This window comes from Triticum aestivum, chromosome 3A, assembly GCF_018294505.1.
Source record: "Triticum aestivum cultivar Chinese Spring chromosome 3A, IWGSC CS RefSeq v2.1, whole genome shotgun sequence".
Classification (NCBI taxonomy): Eukaryota; Viridiplantae; Streptophyta; class Magnoliopsida; order Poales; family Poaceae; genus Triticum; species Triticum aestivum.
The window spans coordinates 310,315,493-310,330,815 of record NC_057800.1 but is presented as its reverse complement, the minus strand read 5'-3'; positions in this window follow the sequence as shown (position 1 = coordinate 310,330,815).

Sequence of the window (15,323 nt, the reverse complement as noted above, 5' to 3'; positions counted from 1 at the left end):
GGTTTAGTCCGTAGAGGCAGTCATAGTCATACATCCTAGACATGTAGGGTTTAGCCTTTATGATCTTGTGGTAGATCAACTCTTGTAACCCCCATACTCATCAAAGTCAATCAAGCAGGACATAGGGTTTTACTTCCGTCAAGAGTGCCCGAACCTGGGTAAACATCGTGGCCCCTGCCTCTTGTTACCTTCGATCCTTAGACGCACAGTTCGGGACCCCCTACCCGAGATCTGCCGTTTTTGACACCGACATTGGTGCTTTCATTGAGAGTTCCTCTATGCTATCGACAAAGGATTTGATGGCTCGTTCGATCATCTACAATGATGTTGTTTCAGGGGAGATTTCTCCCCCGGGCCAAATTTTTGTGTTCGGAGGCTTCGCGCTGCGATCCAACTCGATTGGCCACCTCAAGCAGATCGAAAGCTATGCCCCTGGTCATCAGATAAGTTTCGGGAACCTAAACTATGTTGCCGATATCCGAGGAGATTTGATCCTGGAAGGGTTCGCGACCCCGATTACTACTCTGGCCTCAGAGCCAGAGCAGGCCGTCAGGTTCGAAGATGGGAGTCTAGAGCTCACCAGACTCTCTGCACTTATGGAGCTTGCAACCGGATAAGCGACGGACACTCCGCCGGACTCTAACTCTGCACTCTCGAGGTCTGTGCCAAGTGGGCGCCACCAGGAGGCTCCAACTCCGGACAACGCCATGGACTCTCCCTTCTCTGTCCAACCCTCACCTTTAAACGAGGCTCTGGACTTAATGTGATCACTCACCATTGTGGAAGGATCGCATCCAAATTGTGCCAAGCCCAGACTAGGGGCTGAGAGCGGTGAATTTTACGTCCCACCCACCACCCACTTCATAGCCACTATCGAGGATCTAACCGACATGCTGGACTACACCTCCGAAGACATCGACGGTATGGACGACAACGCCAGAGACGAACAAGGCCAAAACCCTCCGTTTATGGACGACCACCTCCACATACGACGTGTACATGGTGGACACACCCAAAGAGAATGGCGACGACGGCAAGAAGAATCCGGTTGAGGACAAGCCTACCGAAGCACCTCCAAAACATCGACGTCGGTGGCGCCGCTCAAAATCGTGTCGCCAAACAGACAGCAATATTGGCACCAAAGAGAATAACACCCCGGAGAACGCCGAAGACCCTTGAAGTCCCTGTAGAGCCAACATCCAAACAAGATGATTGGGAGGATGGGAAAGTAAACCTTGATGGTCCTATCAGGAATGAGGACTCGCAGGACAGTAACTACCTACCAAACTCCGAAGAGGATACGAGCCTCGGTAACGAAGATTTTATTGTGCCGGAGGCCTCGAACAAGAGCACTTTCAGCATCGGCTAATCTCCACTTCAAGAAGCCTGGAAAGGAAGCAGCAACAGCTTTAGGCTGATCAGGATTTGCTCAATGACAGATGGACTAACATCCTGACAACCGAGGAATATGGCCTCGTACACCAAACAAAGAGCTACCCGAAACGTAAGTTGTTACCCCAATTCGACGATGAGGCCCTCGAGCCCATACCGCCAACGCGTGGCGCTACTACCAGACCTGACCGACCACCACGTGGCTGGGATAGAGCGGCAATGCAAGCCGAACACCAGCCCATACCACCTTGCCGTAAATGCAGGGGAATAGTGGCTCCGGGATACACCTACGACCTACAACAGGACCTGGAGAATAGAGTCGGTCAGACTTGATCAATCTACGGATCACGGGGCTGTGCTCCAGCATGGGAAAACGGCCATCAGGCCTGGCGCGACAAGCACAACCTCACCCGGGCCGAAAACCGCATTCAGACTTCATCCGAACCATGTCGCGACGCAGCCCGATACAGAGGCGCCGCACACCCCATATGCTTCACCGATGAGGTAATGGAACACCAGTTCCCAGAAGGGTTTAAACCCGTGAACATCAAATCATATGATGGTACAATAGATCCCGCAGTATGCATTGAAGATTTTCTTCTCCACATTCACATGGCCCGCGGTGAAAATCTACATGCCATCAAATACCTCCCCCTAAAGCTTAAGGGACCAGCTCGACACTGGTTAAATAGCCTCCCAGAGAATTCTATTGGCAGCTGGGAAGATTTGGAAGATGCCTTTAGGGACAAGTTCCAAGGTACCAATGTACGGCCCCCGGACGCCGATGGCCTTAGTCACATAGTCCAGCAACCCGGAGAGTCAGCCCTAAAAATCTGGACAAGGTTCTTAATTAAAAAGAACCAAATCGTTGACTGTCCGGATGCCGAAGCCGTAGCGGCCTTTAAACACATTATCCGTGACGAATGGCTCGCCCTACACCTCGGCCAACCATGGCAGCTCTTACTGCACTCATGACCCTCTTTTGCGTGGGAGAGGATAGCTGGCTAGCCCGTAGCAGAAACAGTACCAGCGACCCCGGCACTTCTGAAGCCAGAAATGGCAACGGAAGGCCCTGACGCAACAAACATAAGTGTCGAAGCAACAATGATAATACAGAAGATATAGCGGTCAACGCCGGATTCACTGGCTCCAAATCCGGTCAATGAAGGAAGCTATTCAAAAGAAACAAAGTCGGTTCAAAAAGCCTGGACCGAATACTTGATCGACCTTGCCAGATCCACAACACTCTTGACAAGCCTGCCAACCATACCAACAGAAGTTGTTGGGTCTTCAAACAGGCCGACAAGTTAAATGCCGAACACAAGGAGAAAGGGTCGCCCAGCGAGGATGACGATGAGGAGCCTCGCCCATCGAACACAGGGGGACAGAAGAAATTTCTCCCCGAGTTCAAAACGGTGAATATGATATACGTTACTCACATCCCCAAGCGGGAGCGCAAGCGTGTTCTAAGGGACGTCTATGTGATAGAGCCAGTCGCCCCAAAATTCAATCCATGGTCAGCCTATCCCATCAGTTTCGATCACAGAGACCATCCGACTAGTATCCGTCACGGAGGCTCAGCCGCGTTGGTACTCGACCCAATTATTGATGGATTCCACCTTACACGGGTCCTCATGCACGGCAGCAGCAGCCTTAACCTGCTCTATCAGGACACGGTCCGTAAAATGGGTATTGATTCGTCAAGAATTAGACCCACCAAAACTACCTTTAAAGGAGTAATACCTAGAGTAGAGGCCCGTTGCATGGGCTCAATCACATTGGAAGTTGTCTTCGGCTCGCCAGACAACTTCCGAAGCGAAGACTTGATCTTCAACATCGTCCCCTTTCGTAGTGGCTATCATGCACTGCTCGGACGAACCGCGTTAGCTTGCTTCAATGCGATCCCGCACTATGCCTACCTCAGACTCAAGATGCCCGGACCCCGCAGTGTCATAACAGTCAATGGAAACACGAAGCGCTCCCTCTGTACCGAGGAGCACACCACGGCCCTTGCAGCGGAAGTCCAGAATGGCCTTATCAAGCCAAATACTACATCGGCAGTCAAATCCCCGGACATGGTTAAACGCGTCCGAACCACCGTGCAGAGCAACGATCAAGTCCGCCAGGAGCTCGATTAGCAGTTCGGCCTCCGTCTCAGCCCCAACCGCATCGCGGCATATGTACCACGCATACATAATTACTCACTGAAGATACCATGGGCAAAGACGGAGGCATATTAAAAAATAAAATCCAGAATACGGCTCGACCTTATGTGGACCCCCACATCATTTCTTTTCTCTTTTCCTTATTTTTTCTTTTCCAGATTCCTTAAACCCACGTCAACTTTTGATGGTACCAAGGGCATCGTTTCCAATCCCTAAATGAAAAACCGATCATTGATCCTCTTGTAGGATCACACACAAAGGAGCAACACGGCGCAGACGTGTGGCAGAGTATCTAAAGGATCTTTAAAGATCGCCTCTTCTACTTTAGGACCCGTACACAACTTTCCCTGATATTCAGCATGTAAAACAGCCTCGATGCTTGTCACATCATATGTAAAATACGTTTTGACGTATCAATCAGACTATAATGGCAACCGTCTTTCGCCCAACGTATTCGGTACTGGCTTATTTCCTAATATGTATTCCTTCTTTTTTCTCGTCTGATTGCCATGTACACCTTGGTACGACCTAAATCGCCAGAGGCTCCATTCGGCCACGTACATGTCTTAAAAATAAAATAAGTCCGAAACACTTTTGCAGTGCAAATTCGGCGTCACGAATATAGCATTATATGCATCGGCTCCGAATCATGTATCTGGTTAATAGTTGGGTTGCCCGGCTCCTGTGGTTATTGCCTTACGTTCTGCTTGTTTGGCTAAGGAAGTAAAGGGAGAACTACTACGATTGTGTTTCTGGCTCATCAGGATAAACACCTCAGTAGAGAAAGCCGAAAACTGACTATCATGGTGCGGCGAGAGCTGGTCAGCTATTCGACGACTAACTACAAATCTCTTGTGATTTTGCCCGCATTATGCGAAGGACCGGCCTATGCCAGGCCAGGCATCTACAACACCCAAGTTTGGATAATCGAGCAACACCAGGGGATGCGCCTATAACCTCATTGTCATACTCCTATGACTAAGTGAGAGCGATAAAGCCACATAGTCTGATTGCCTGGTTCGCCGCACTGACACCTCCTTCAAGGACCACGCTGGTTGGCTCAAGTGTGTCTAGGTGCCATTCTGAACACCCCCGTACTACCAACGTGGGGGTTGAAGCCGACGCCTGGCCAACTCTCAGATACTGTAAACAGCCGCACAGGAGGAAAGGATTTCAAAGTAAAACAAGAAACACTTTATACATAAGCCTTGTTTTATAATACAAAGTATGGGCACTATAGGTACATTCATTTGAACATAGTGTCCTTTAAACAATGGCCCTATCCAATGCGGGAACCCTCCAAGACTTCATCAAAATGCCGCTCCGGCGTGTAGTGCTCTTTCCCCACGGGCGGTCCCTCGGTTGCCAGCTTGACAGCGTTCATCTTCGCCCACTGCACCTTGACACGGGCGAAGGCCATCCGGGCACCTTCGATACAGGCCGACCCCTTTATGGCATCGAGCGGGGGGCAAGTACTGACGAGCCGCTTCACGAGCCCGAAGTAACTACCAGGTATGGGTTTGGCTGGCCAGAGTCGGACTATAACATCCTTCATGGCCAGTTCGGCCACCCTATGCAGCTCGGTCAGCTGCTTCAGCTGATCGCCGAAGGGCATCGGATGCTCTGGTGCAAGGTACTGCGACCAGAACAGATTCTCCATTGAACTCCCCTCTTCGGCTCGGAAGAACTCCGCAGCATCGGAAATACTCTGGGGTAGATCCCCAAACGCCCCTGGAGAATTCCAAACATGGGTGAGTAATATATGCCTCCTCCTTACAAATTTGCTTTGCATGTTAAAGGCCTTACCCGCCGTGATCTGCTTTGCTTCTTGGATATCCCGGAAGGCGCCTTGGGCTTGAACCTGGGCTGCCTTCATGCTTTGGAGGGCCTCAGCAAGTTCGGAATCTCGATCCAAAAGCTTGTGCTCCATGGACTCAAATTTTCTTATGGCATCCTTGAGCTCTTTCTGGACTTCCTCCACTCGTGACTCATGCTTTCAACGGGCGGCTCGTTCCTCCTCCAACTCCTTGGCCTCGGCCAGCGTGTTCTTGAGGGTCTCAACCTCAGACGCGTCAACTATAAGCATAATTACAAAACTCAGCAAGATAATAAACCAGCACGTCATATCATTTCAGATATGAATAGGTATCACATACCTTGCTTCTCCTCCAATCGTTTGTTGGTAGGGATGAGCTCTTCATCGGCCCGCTCCAGCCTCCGCTTTAGTTCGGATACTTCGGCGGTATGAGCGGCTGCCGCTAACTTTGAAGCATGTTTTGTTCAAATAGACTTGTATAATCATCTCCTGCAAAATATTCGATCCTATGTTCGGCCTCTCTTCACGAATGCCAAATAGAGTCTCAGGGGCTACTAACTATACAGAGGCATCCTTCTATATAGATAAAAAGTACTACATCCCATACGTCAAAGCCTGTTAAAAGGATGGTGTAGGCTTCGTTCAATACGCTTTTAGCGGACCGAACCTTTTCAACCACCTTACCAATAAGGGTACGATGTTCCTAAACAATGGAGGTTGTCGGAGTAAATAACCATGGGTAGCCTAGCCGGCTCCGCCTGGCCCTTCTGAAAAATTTACGAGCCGATCCGGCCCTCAAGAATCCAAGACATGGGGCCGCCTTCCCCTTGCCGGCTGTCTCCCAAGCCGGCTATCGGAAGGCAACCCGACTTTAGCCCTCATGAAGAAAGCCGCAGGAAGGCCGGCTCCGAGAAGTCGGCCGTGAGAAGGCCGACTCCAAGAAGCCGACTCCCACAAAGCGGTCAAGATCGTACCCTCGAAGTCTGCATCCACATAACGACGATGTGACGGGGCGTGGCTACAGTAAAGCCTGCCACCCCCGAATCCCGGAGCACGCCTGGCACAGTGCGCCGTACGGGTGGCCATGACCCGTCCGGCGTGGCACTGTTGCCACGTTGACCCTGATGTCATCCACGATGGGCTGCCAGCGCGGCCCACGGGCGGTGGGCCCCTTTGGGCAAAGAGACACCCGAAGGCGGCCAGGCCTCCCCCAGTCGGCCCAAGACAGAGCCGGCTCCCCACAGCCGTCTTGCCACCTCCCTCGAAGGAGACGCCCCATTAAGGAGACAAGACGCGGTGAGGCTACAGCGATCACCCACCGGACGGCGGCACTGTAGCCACGCCCACCTCGGCAAAGCCCTCGTCACCAGGATTGAGCAACAGTGACCAGCCACCGACAAGGCCCTGGACAGTGGGGCCTGCCTGTCAACCAAGGAGCCGGCAGCCGGCGGGACCCACCAGCCGGCGGGCCCCAGCAGCCGGCGTGGAAGCCGGCGAGTGTAGACACAGACGGCTGGGCCCCGCGCCCAGCCGGATTACCATTGTATCCCCGGGGGGTAGGCCTATATAAACCCCCTGGGACACCCATGCAAAGGGTTGATCCCTGCTAGTTTTAGACACCATATAGGGAGGAGAAGAGAGCGAGCAGTGCCCTTCTTCTTCCTCTCACCAAATAGCTCAGGGAGCATCGTGTAGCTACTTGTTCATCTAGTGATCATGCGGAGACCCCGCAGAGCAGCAGTAGGGGTGTTATCTCCACGGAGAGCCCCGAAGTTGGGTAAGATTCGCCGGCGTGCATGTCTTCGCCTCATCCCGCTTCCAAGCACCGGCGACGTCTCATTGGCTCCCACAATGATAAGCCACCCATTGGCATATGTCGCACCTACCAGTCGACATTTGGCGCCCACCGTGGGGCCAGGTGCACCGTCGTCCGGAGACCTGTTCTGGACGGGAACCCTCTTCCTCCCCCGCGAGCGTAGCCAGCCCGGCATGCCTGACGGTGCTTGCCACGACGCGCTGCAAGGCGTCACCAACGTCTGCGCAGCGAGCGGCCTCGCCGATCTCCTTGACAAGACCCTCATCTCCGACGAGCTCGCCTCCGATGCGGGCACCGACCACCTCGTCAACCTCCCCGGCCAGCTCCACGTCTCCGGCGAGCCTGCCGTGGTCTTGGAGTCGGTTGGCTCCACCGATCCGATGCCTGTCGACTCCGACACGGCCTCGCTCGACACTTTCCCCACCGACGTCATGATCTACAACGACCCACTTCCCCGGGCCGATGGCTGCGACGCTGTCACCACAGAGGTGATGGTCATCGGCCACGGCGGCGCTTCTGACGAGAGCGCCCATGATGCCCCGCACGCGGCAGTCCACGACTTGTCCATCCCCCTCCCGGCCGATGCCGACGCTGAAGCACTGGAGGCTCGCCGCCTCGCCCTCCTCACGGAGGGCCGGAAGTTGGTTTCCATGAGACGCTTCACTGAGGCCCACCGACGCGAAGCCGACTGCGCCACCTTTGGCACGCCGCCCGCAGGCGGGCCCAGCCGGGCCGACGTTGTCAGACAGCGCGGCGCCGTCGTTGCCGACATGTTAGGAGTCGACCGCCCAGTCTACGCCACTCCACTCGAGAACCTGCGCGCCACCCAGGCGGCCGTAGACGAGCTAGACAGACTGGGGGCCGAAGAACTCCCCCACATGACCCGACGCATCCAGCAGCTAATCGATGCAGCCACGCAGCGACACGAAGCCGAAGCCCGTGCGGAAAGCCCTCCCCCGCGCCGAGATCACGGCATGACGTCCCGAACGCCGACTACGGGTAAAACCCGCGCGCGGCGCGAGAAAGAGTCGGCTACTAGCCGAAGCCGAACCCGAATCTCCATCGAGCGAGACGCGGAAGGCCACCCCCGGGCCGTGGAGTGGCGGGGCAACCCACCTCCGCCTCGGCCCCGTGGAGAGAGATATCCCACCCCACCGCCTGTTGTGCATCCGACTCTTAGCGGCCGGCTAGGTCGCCGCGAAGGAGTCGGCGAGAACGACGCCCACCATCGGATCGACCGCCTGGCGTGATCCCTGGCGCTAGAAGAAGAAGACGATGTCGGCCCGCCTTGCTTCGGCCCCCGCATCCGCGACGAGCCTTTCCCCAAAGGGTTCTCGCTCCCAAGAGACACGCCCAAGTACAACGGCTCTGTGAAGCCGGAAGATTGGTTAATCGACTACTCCATGGCGGTTAGCATAGCAAATGGCAACAGGCGCGTTGCCGTGAAGTACGTGCCTCTCATGCTGCAAGGCACGACGCGGACCTGGCTCAACAGCCTCAAGCCATACAGCATCAACAGCTGGCTAGATTTCACAGAAGCCTTCGTCCACAACTTCACCAGCACCTACAAGCAGGCTCCCAAGCCCAGACAGCTCTCCTTGTGCGTACAAGGCCCCGCCGAGTCTACTCGCGACTACCTCACGCGTTGGGCCGAGCTCCGCAACTCTTGCGAAGCGGTGCACGAGGTGCAAGCCATAGAATACTTCACTTCCGGGTGCCGAGAAGGCACCCTCCTCAAGCAGAAGCTCCTCTGCGACGAGCCGACTACCCTCGACGAGCTTCTGGTCATAGCGGACAAGTACGCCACCGCCGACTCCTCAATGAAGACCGAACTCCGGGTAGACGCGTCCGGGAAGGTACTCAACCCGGCGCCCAAGACGCCGGCTGGGAACTTCGGCCGACGCCCACACCAGAACGACCACAAGCGCAAGGGCCCTGCGCCGCCTTCCGCCAGTCGGCAGGTGGCCACAGTCGAAGATGAGCGGCCCGAAGGGCGGCCCGAACCCAAGAAACCCAAGGGCGGCAGGCCGGCTTGGCAGCCGGCCTTCTCCTATGAGCAAACTCTCGATGCCTCGTGCAAGTTCCACAGCGGCGCGAAGCCGTCCAACCACACGACCCGGAAGTGCCACTGGCTCACCCGAATCTCCAAAGGCGAAGGGCTCGCGCCGCCTCCGCCTGCCGGTCCGCCGCCTCCGGCTCCGTAGCCGCCGACCGCTCGGCCCACAGTCGGAGCCGTGCACGATGAGTTCCCCGACGAGCATGCCGCCTATGTCATCTTTACAAGCCAGCCCGAAGACCGGCGCAGCAAATGCCGAGAGCACCAGGAAGTCAGCATGGTCGCTGCCAACCCCGCCGAGCACATGCACTGGTCAGAAAAACCTATCAGCTGGAGCCGGACCGACCACCCAGAGGTGATGCCATCTCCCGACTCTTATGCGTTGGTTCTGGATGCCACCCTTGCAACGGACAGACACGCCGCCCATTTCTCCCGCGTGCTGATAGACGGCGGGAGCAGCATCAACATCCTATACCGTGACACCCTGGAGAAGCTGAACGTCAAGGCAAAGCAACTCATGCCTACTCAGACTATGTTCCATGGCATTGTACCCGACCTGTCATGCGCCCCCATTGGCAAGATCAAGATTGATGTACTCTTTGGGGACAAGGAGCATTTCCGCCGAGAAGCGATCTGGTTTGAAGTGGTGGACCTAGAGAGCCCCTACCATGCATTGCTTGGCCAACCTGCCTTGGCTTCATGGCAGTTCCCCACTATGCTTACCTCAAGATGAAGATGTCGAGCACCAAGGGCGTCATCACCATAGCCAGCGATTACAAGAAATCTTCCGAGTGCGCAGCAGCCAGCAGCCGGCTGGCCGAGTCCCTTGTGAGTGCCAAAGAAAAGAAGATGTTGAACCGAGTCGTGGCCATGGCCGGCAAACAGTCGGCCTTGTCCCCCAATCCCAAGGAGTATGATGCTCAAGGATCTTTCCAGCCGGCCAAGGAGACGAAGAAGATACCTCTTGACCCCGAGCACCCAGAAAGGTTTGCCGTCATCGGGGCAAACCTAAACAGCAAATAGGAAGGCGAGCTCGCCGATTTCCTCCGTGAGAATCGGGACATCTTTGCATGGTCCCGCAAGAACATGCCGGGTGTTCCGAAGGAATTCGCCGAGCACAAACTACACGTCCGAGAACATGCAAAACCAGTCAAACAACCCCTCCGCCGACTGTCGGAGGAGAAAAGAAGGATTGTAGGAGAAGAGATAGCCCGGCTCCTGGCAGCCGGCTTCATTATGGAAGTTTTCTTTCCAGAATGGCTCGCCAACCCGGTCCTCGTGTTAAAGAGAATAACAAGTGGCGCATGTGCATAGACTACACGAGCCTCAACAAGGCCTGCCCCAAAGATCCCTTTGCCCTGCCAAGGATTGATGAAGTGATAGACTCCACGGCCGGATGCGAGCTGTTGAGTTTCTTGGATGCTTACTCAGGGTACCACCAGATAAAGTTAGATCCGGCAGACCGCCTGAAGACCGCCTTCATCACACCATTCGGAGCCTTTTGCTACCTGACTATGACATTCGGCTTGAGAAATGCTGGTGCCACTTTTCAGCGTTGCATGCAGAAGTGCCTCCTCAAGCAGCTCGGCAGAAATGCCCACGTCTACGTAGACGACATTTTGGTGAAGACGGAGAAGCGCGGCACCTTGCTGGAAGACCTCAAGGAAACATTTGAGAACCTACACCGGTTCCAAATCAAGCTCAACCCCGAGAAATGCGTGTTCGGAGTGCTAGCCGGCCCGCTCCTAGGCTTCCTGGTCTCCAAACGTGGCATCGAATGCAACCCAGTAAAGATCAAGGCCCTTGAGAGAATGGCGATTCCCACCAAACTTCGAGACGTCCAGAAGTTCACCGGATGCTTGGCCTCCCTGAACCGCTTCATCAGCCGGCTCGGAGAGAAAGCTCTCCCCCTCTACCGCCTCATGAAGAAGACCACTCACTTCGAGTGGAATGACCAAGCCGACCAAGCTTTTCATGAGCTGAAGAAGATGCTGGCCACGCCGCCTGTCCTGGCGGCGCCGACTGAGAAAGAGCCCATGCTCCTCTACATTGCCGCAACTAGCCAGGTGGTCAGCACCGTCATCGTAGTCCAACGCCCAGAAGAGGACCGAGCCTAGCCGGTCCAGAGGCCGGTGTACTATTTGAGCAAGGTGCTATCTACCTCAAAGCAGAATTACCCGCACTACCAGAAGATGTGCTATGGCATGTACTTCGTCGCCAAGAAGCTGAAGCCCTACTTCCAAGAGCATCCCATCACGGTCGTATGCACCTCCCCGCTGGCCGAGATCATAGGCAGCCGGGATGCATCCGGCCGGGTGGCGAAATGGGCCATCGAGCTGGCCCATTACACGATCTTCTACCAGCCTCGCACCGCCATCAAGTCCCAAGCTTTGGCCGACTTCCTCGTCGACTGGGCCGAGACCCAGTACCTGCCGCCAGCTCCCGACTCCACTCATTGGCGCATGCACTTCGATGGGTCCAAGATGCACGCCGGCTTAGGAGCCGGCGTCATCCTCACCTCTCCCAAAGGCGACAAGCTCAGATGCACTCTGCAAATTCACTTTGCCGCCTCCAACAACGTGGCCAAGTACGAGGCGCTCATACACGGGCTCCGGCTTGCCAAAGAGCTCGGCATTCATCGGATCCTATGTTATGGCGACTCGGACTTGGTGGTCCAGCAATCATCCGGCGACTGGGGTGCCAAGGACGCAAATATGGCAAGCTACCGCTTCCTCGTTCAGCAGATCAGTGGGTATTTTGAAGGATGCGAGTTCCTCCACGTACCGCGAGCCGACAACGAGCCAGCTGATGCCCTGGCTCGAATAGGCTCCACTCGGCAAGCAATACCAACCGGTAGTCTCTCTACAACGCCTCCTCAAGCCGTCTATCAAGCCGTCTCCAGAGTCCGATTCCATCTTCGTACCGCCTGACCCCGATACAACCGGGCCCGGCTCGAAGAACCAAGAAGGTGACCCGGGGACTTCGATAGTCGGCCAGGGGACATCAGCAGGCAGCTCGGGGACTTCCGTAGTTACGCCCGACCCGGGGACTGCCACACCCGGCTCGGGGACTGCGGTAGTCGGCCCGGAGACTGCACCAACACAACAGGCGGCGGCCGACTCCGGCATTTCACCACCCAGCCCGCCCGCCCTGGTCGCAGTAGCTGCATTGGCAATAGAAGAAGTCGCAGCTCCATCATGGGCTCAGTCCATCCTCAACTTCCTAATAAACCAAGATCTGCCGGCTGACGAAACAGAGGCAAGACAAGTCCAACGCAGAGCCGGAGCATATACAGTCGTCAACAAAGAGCTCGTCAAGCGCAGTGTCACTGGAGTCCTCCAGCGATGCGTCGAGCAAGAGAAGGGCATTGCAATCCTCAGAGACATTCACCAAGGAGAATGCGGCCACCATGCGGCCTCAAGATCACTCGTCGCCAAAGCCTTCCGCCATGGTTTCTTTTGGCCGACTGCTTTGGATGACGCCAAGGGGTTAGTTAAACATTGCAAAGGATGCCGACTCTTCAGCTCCAAGCAACACATGCCGGCTTCAGCACTCAAGACCATTCCCCTCACTTGGCCCTTCGCCGTTTGGGGACTGGACATGGTGGTCCCATTCAAGACGGCGCACGGCGACATGACACATCTGCTTGTCGCCGTGGACAAATTCACCAAATGGATTGAGGCAAAGCCAATCAAGAAGCTGAATGGGCCGACTGCCGTGACATTTATCACATATATAACAACTCGGTACGGCGTGCCACATAGCATCATCACCGACAATGGCACGAATTTCGCCAAGGGAGCCTTGGCATGTTTCTGCGTGACGCAAGGCATCCTGTTGGACTTAGCGTCCGTTGCCCACCCGCAGTTAAACGGCCAGGTCGAGCGAGCCAACAGCCTCATCCTTTTCGGCATCAAGCCCCGACTGGTCGTACCACTGGAGCGTTCAGCCGGCTCTTGGCTCGATGAGCTGCCGGCCGTCCTCTGGAGTCTGCGCACTACCCCAAACAAGTCAACCGGCTTCACTCCTTTCTTCCTCGTGTATGGTGCCGAGGCGGTCATCCCAACTGACATCGAGTTTGACTCGCCTCGGGTAACCATGTACACGGAAGTGGAGGCCAAGGAAGCACGAGAAGACGGCGTCGACCTGCTGGAAGAAGGCCGGCTGTTAGCCCTCAGCCGGTCCGCCATCTATCAGCAGGGCCTGCGCCGCTACCACAGCCGGAAGGTCAAGCCAAGATCCTTCCAAGAGGGCGATCTTGTGCTCCGGCTGATCCAGCGAACAGCCGGCCAGCACAAGCTCTCGGCCCCTTGGGAGGGCCCCTTCGTCATCAGCAGAGCTTTAGGCAACGACTCCTACTACCTGATCGACGCGCAGAAGCTGAAGGCACGAAAGAGAGACGACTCCGGCAAGGAGACGGAACGACCATGGAACGCCAACCTCCTCCGAAGGTTTTACAGTTGAAATGCAGTATGTATCACACTAACTTTTGTACTAAGTACGAGACAATAGGCCCCCCGAGGAGAGCTCCGGGACTGCCATCTTTTATCTATGAATGAAGAGTATCATGCTTATGACCTTGTCATTACATTCACCTTTTCCGTCTGGCACCGGGTTCGACTAGTCGGCCCGGGGACTGGCCGCCTGGAGTTATATTAGAAGTCCTACCTGCGGTCAGACAAGTAGTGTGCCGGCTCCCAAGCCTTCTCTTGCCAAAAGTCGCAGATCGAAGAACCGGCTGTCCGGCTGGCAAGAGTTAAAGGCAGGAAAGGACGTTCACACGAAAAACGGCTAGGGACTAACGGACTAATATAACAAAAGCCGGTTTTTCTCCCACCACCGACCGACTACCAGAGTAGCCAGCCGGTCGGCTTCCATTCACCTCGCTTCAACCTAAGAAAGCTCGAGTACTTGCCTTCCCAAAAGGGGAAGGCGGCAAAGGAAACAGCCTAAGGATAAGAAGCATACACGAATGGAAACCAAACACACACACAATAATATTTACATAAAAGACCTTCAAAAGGCCAGCATTCAACATAGTTCGAATACACCCCCAGTGGGTGGAACTGCGCAAGTTTAATAAAATTGTTCAAAAGGCAACAACCAGGAAAAAACAAGGATGACAGGTTAAGCCAAGGGAGCGACTGGCGAGTCGGGCAGGTCGGCGGAGACGGCAGTGCCAGCTGGAGGAGTGCCCGGCTGGCGAACCTCGGCATGATCACCGCCTCCCCCAGAGGGCGCGCTAGCACGCGCCTCGTTGCTGGATGCACGATCAGGCCGAGGCTGGCTGGCCGCTTCACTGGCCGGCTCAACGTCTTCGCCTTCCTCTCCTTTGTCGTCTTCGCCTTCATCGCTGGAGGCGATCTCCTCTGCCGAGTCCTCACCCGCTGCCGGGTCCAGCCCGAACCACTCCTCCGGCTGGGCAACAATGTTGTCATTAATTTTAGGAGCGAAGACGCTGATGTCAGTGCACTCGGCGATCGTCGAAGCGCGCTGAGCGATAGCCGGCCGCACCTCCTCCATCTCGTCGTCGGCCTCCAGCCGCCAGGTGCGCAGCTGGTCCAGGTTCAGCCCCGGATACGAAGGTCGGACAAACTCCAACGCTCGCCCAGCTCCAAGCCGGGCTGCCGATGCCTTCCAGGCCTCGAAGCGGCCAACCGCAACCTCCAGCCAGTTGGCAGTCCGACTCAGGGTGCGGGGAATCGTCTCGCTTGGCCAGAGGGCGGCCAACACCTGCGCCCCGGCGCGCTGGAGGCGGCGGAGCATACGGTAAGCCGGCTGCAGCCGGGCTTGGACCGCCAAGAGTTGCTCCTCAAGCGTCCGGCTCGCTTCCGGCGCAATTTCAGCCCCCGCCTGCCGGCACGCCTCGCGATGGGACTCGATGGTTTGGGTGGCGAAGACGGAGTAGCCGGGAAAGTAGTCTGCACAGAGAACAAAAAGCAGCACCAGTCAGAACACAAATCAGGGATCAAGGGGCAAGCAAGGAGTGAAGAAGGCGGCTTACCATCGATCAGATCCTCGATATGACTGAAGCCCTCGCTCAGTTCCTGCTTCGCCTCAGCCCAGCCAGCCGCTTCG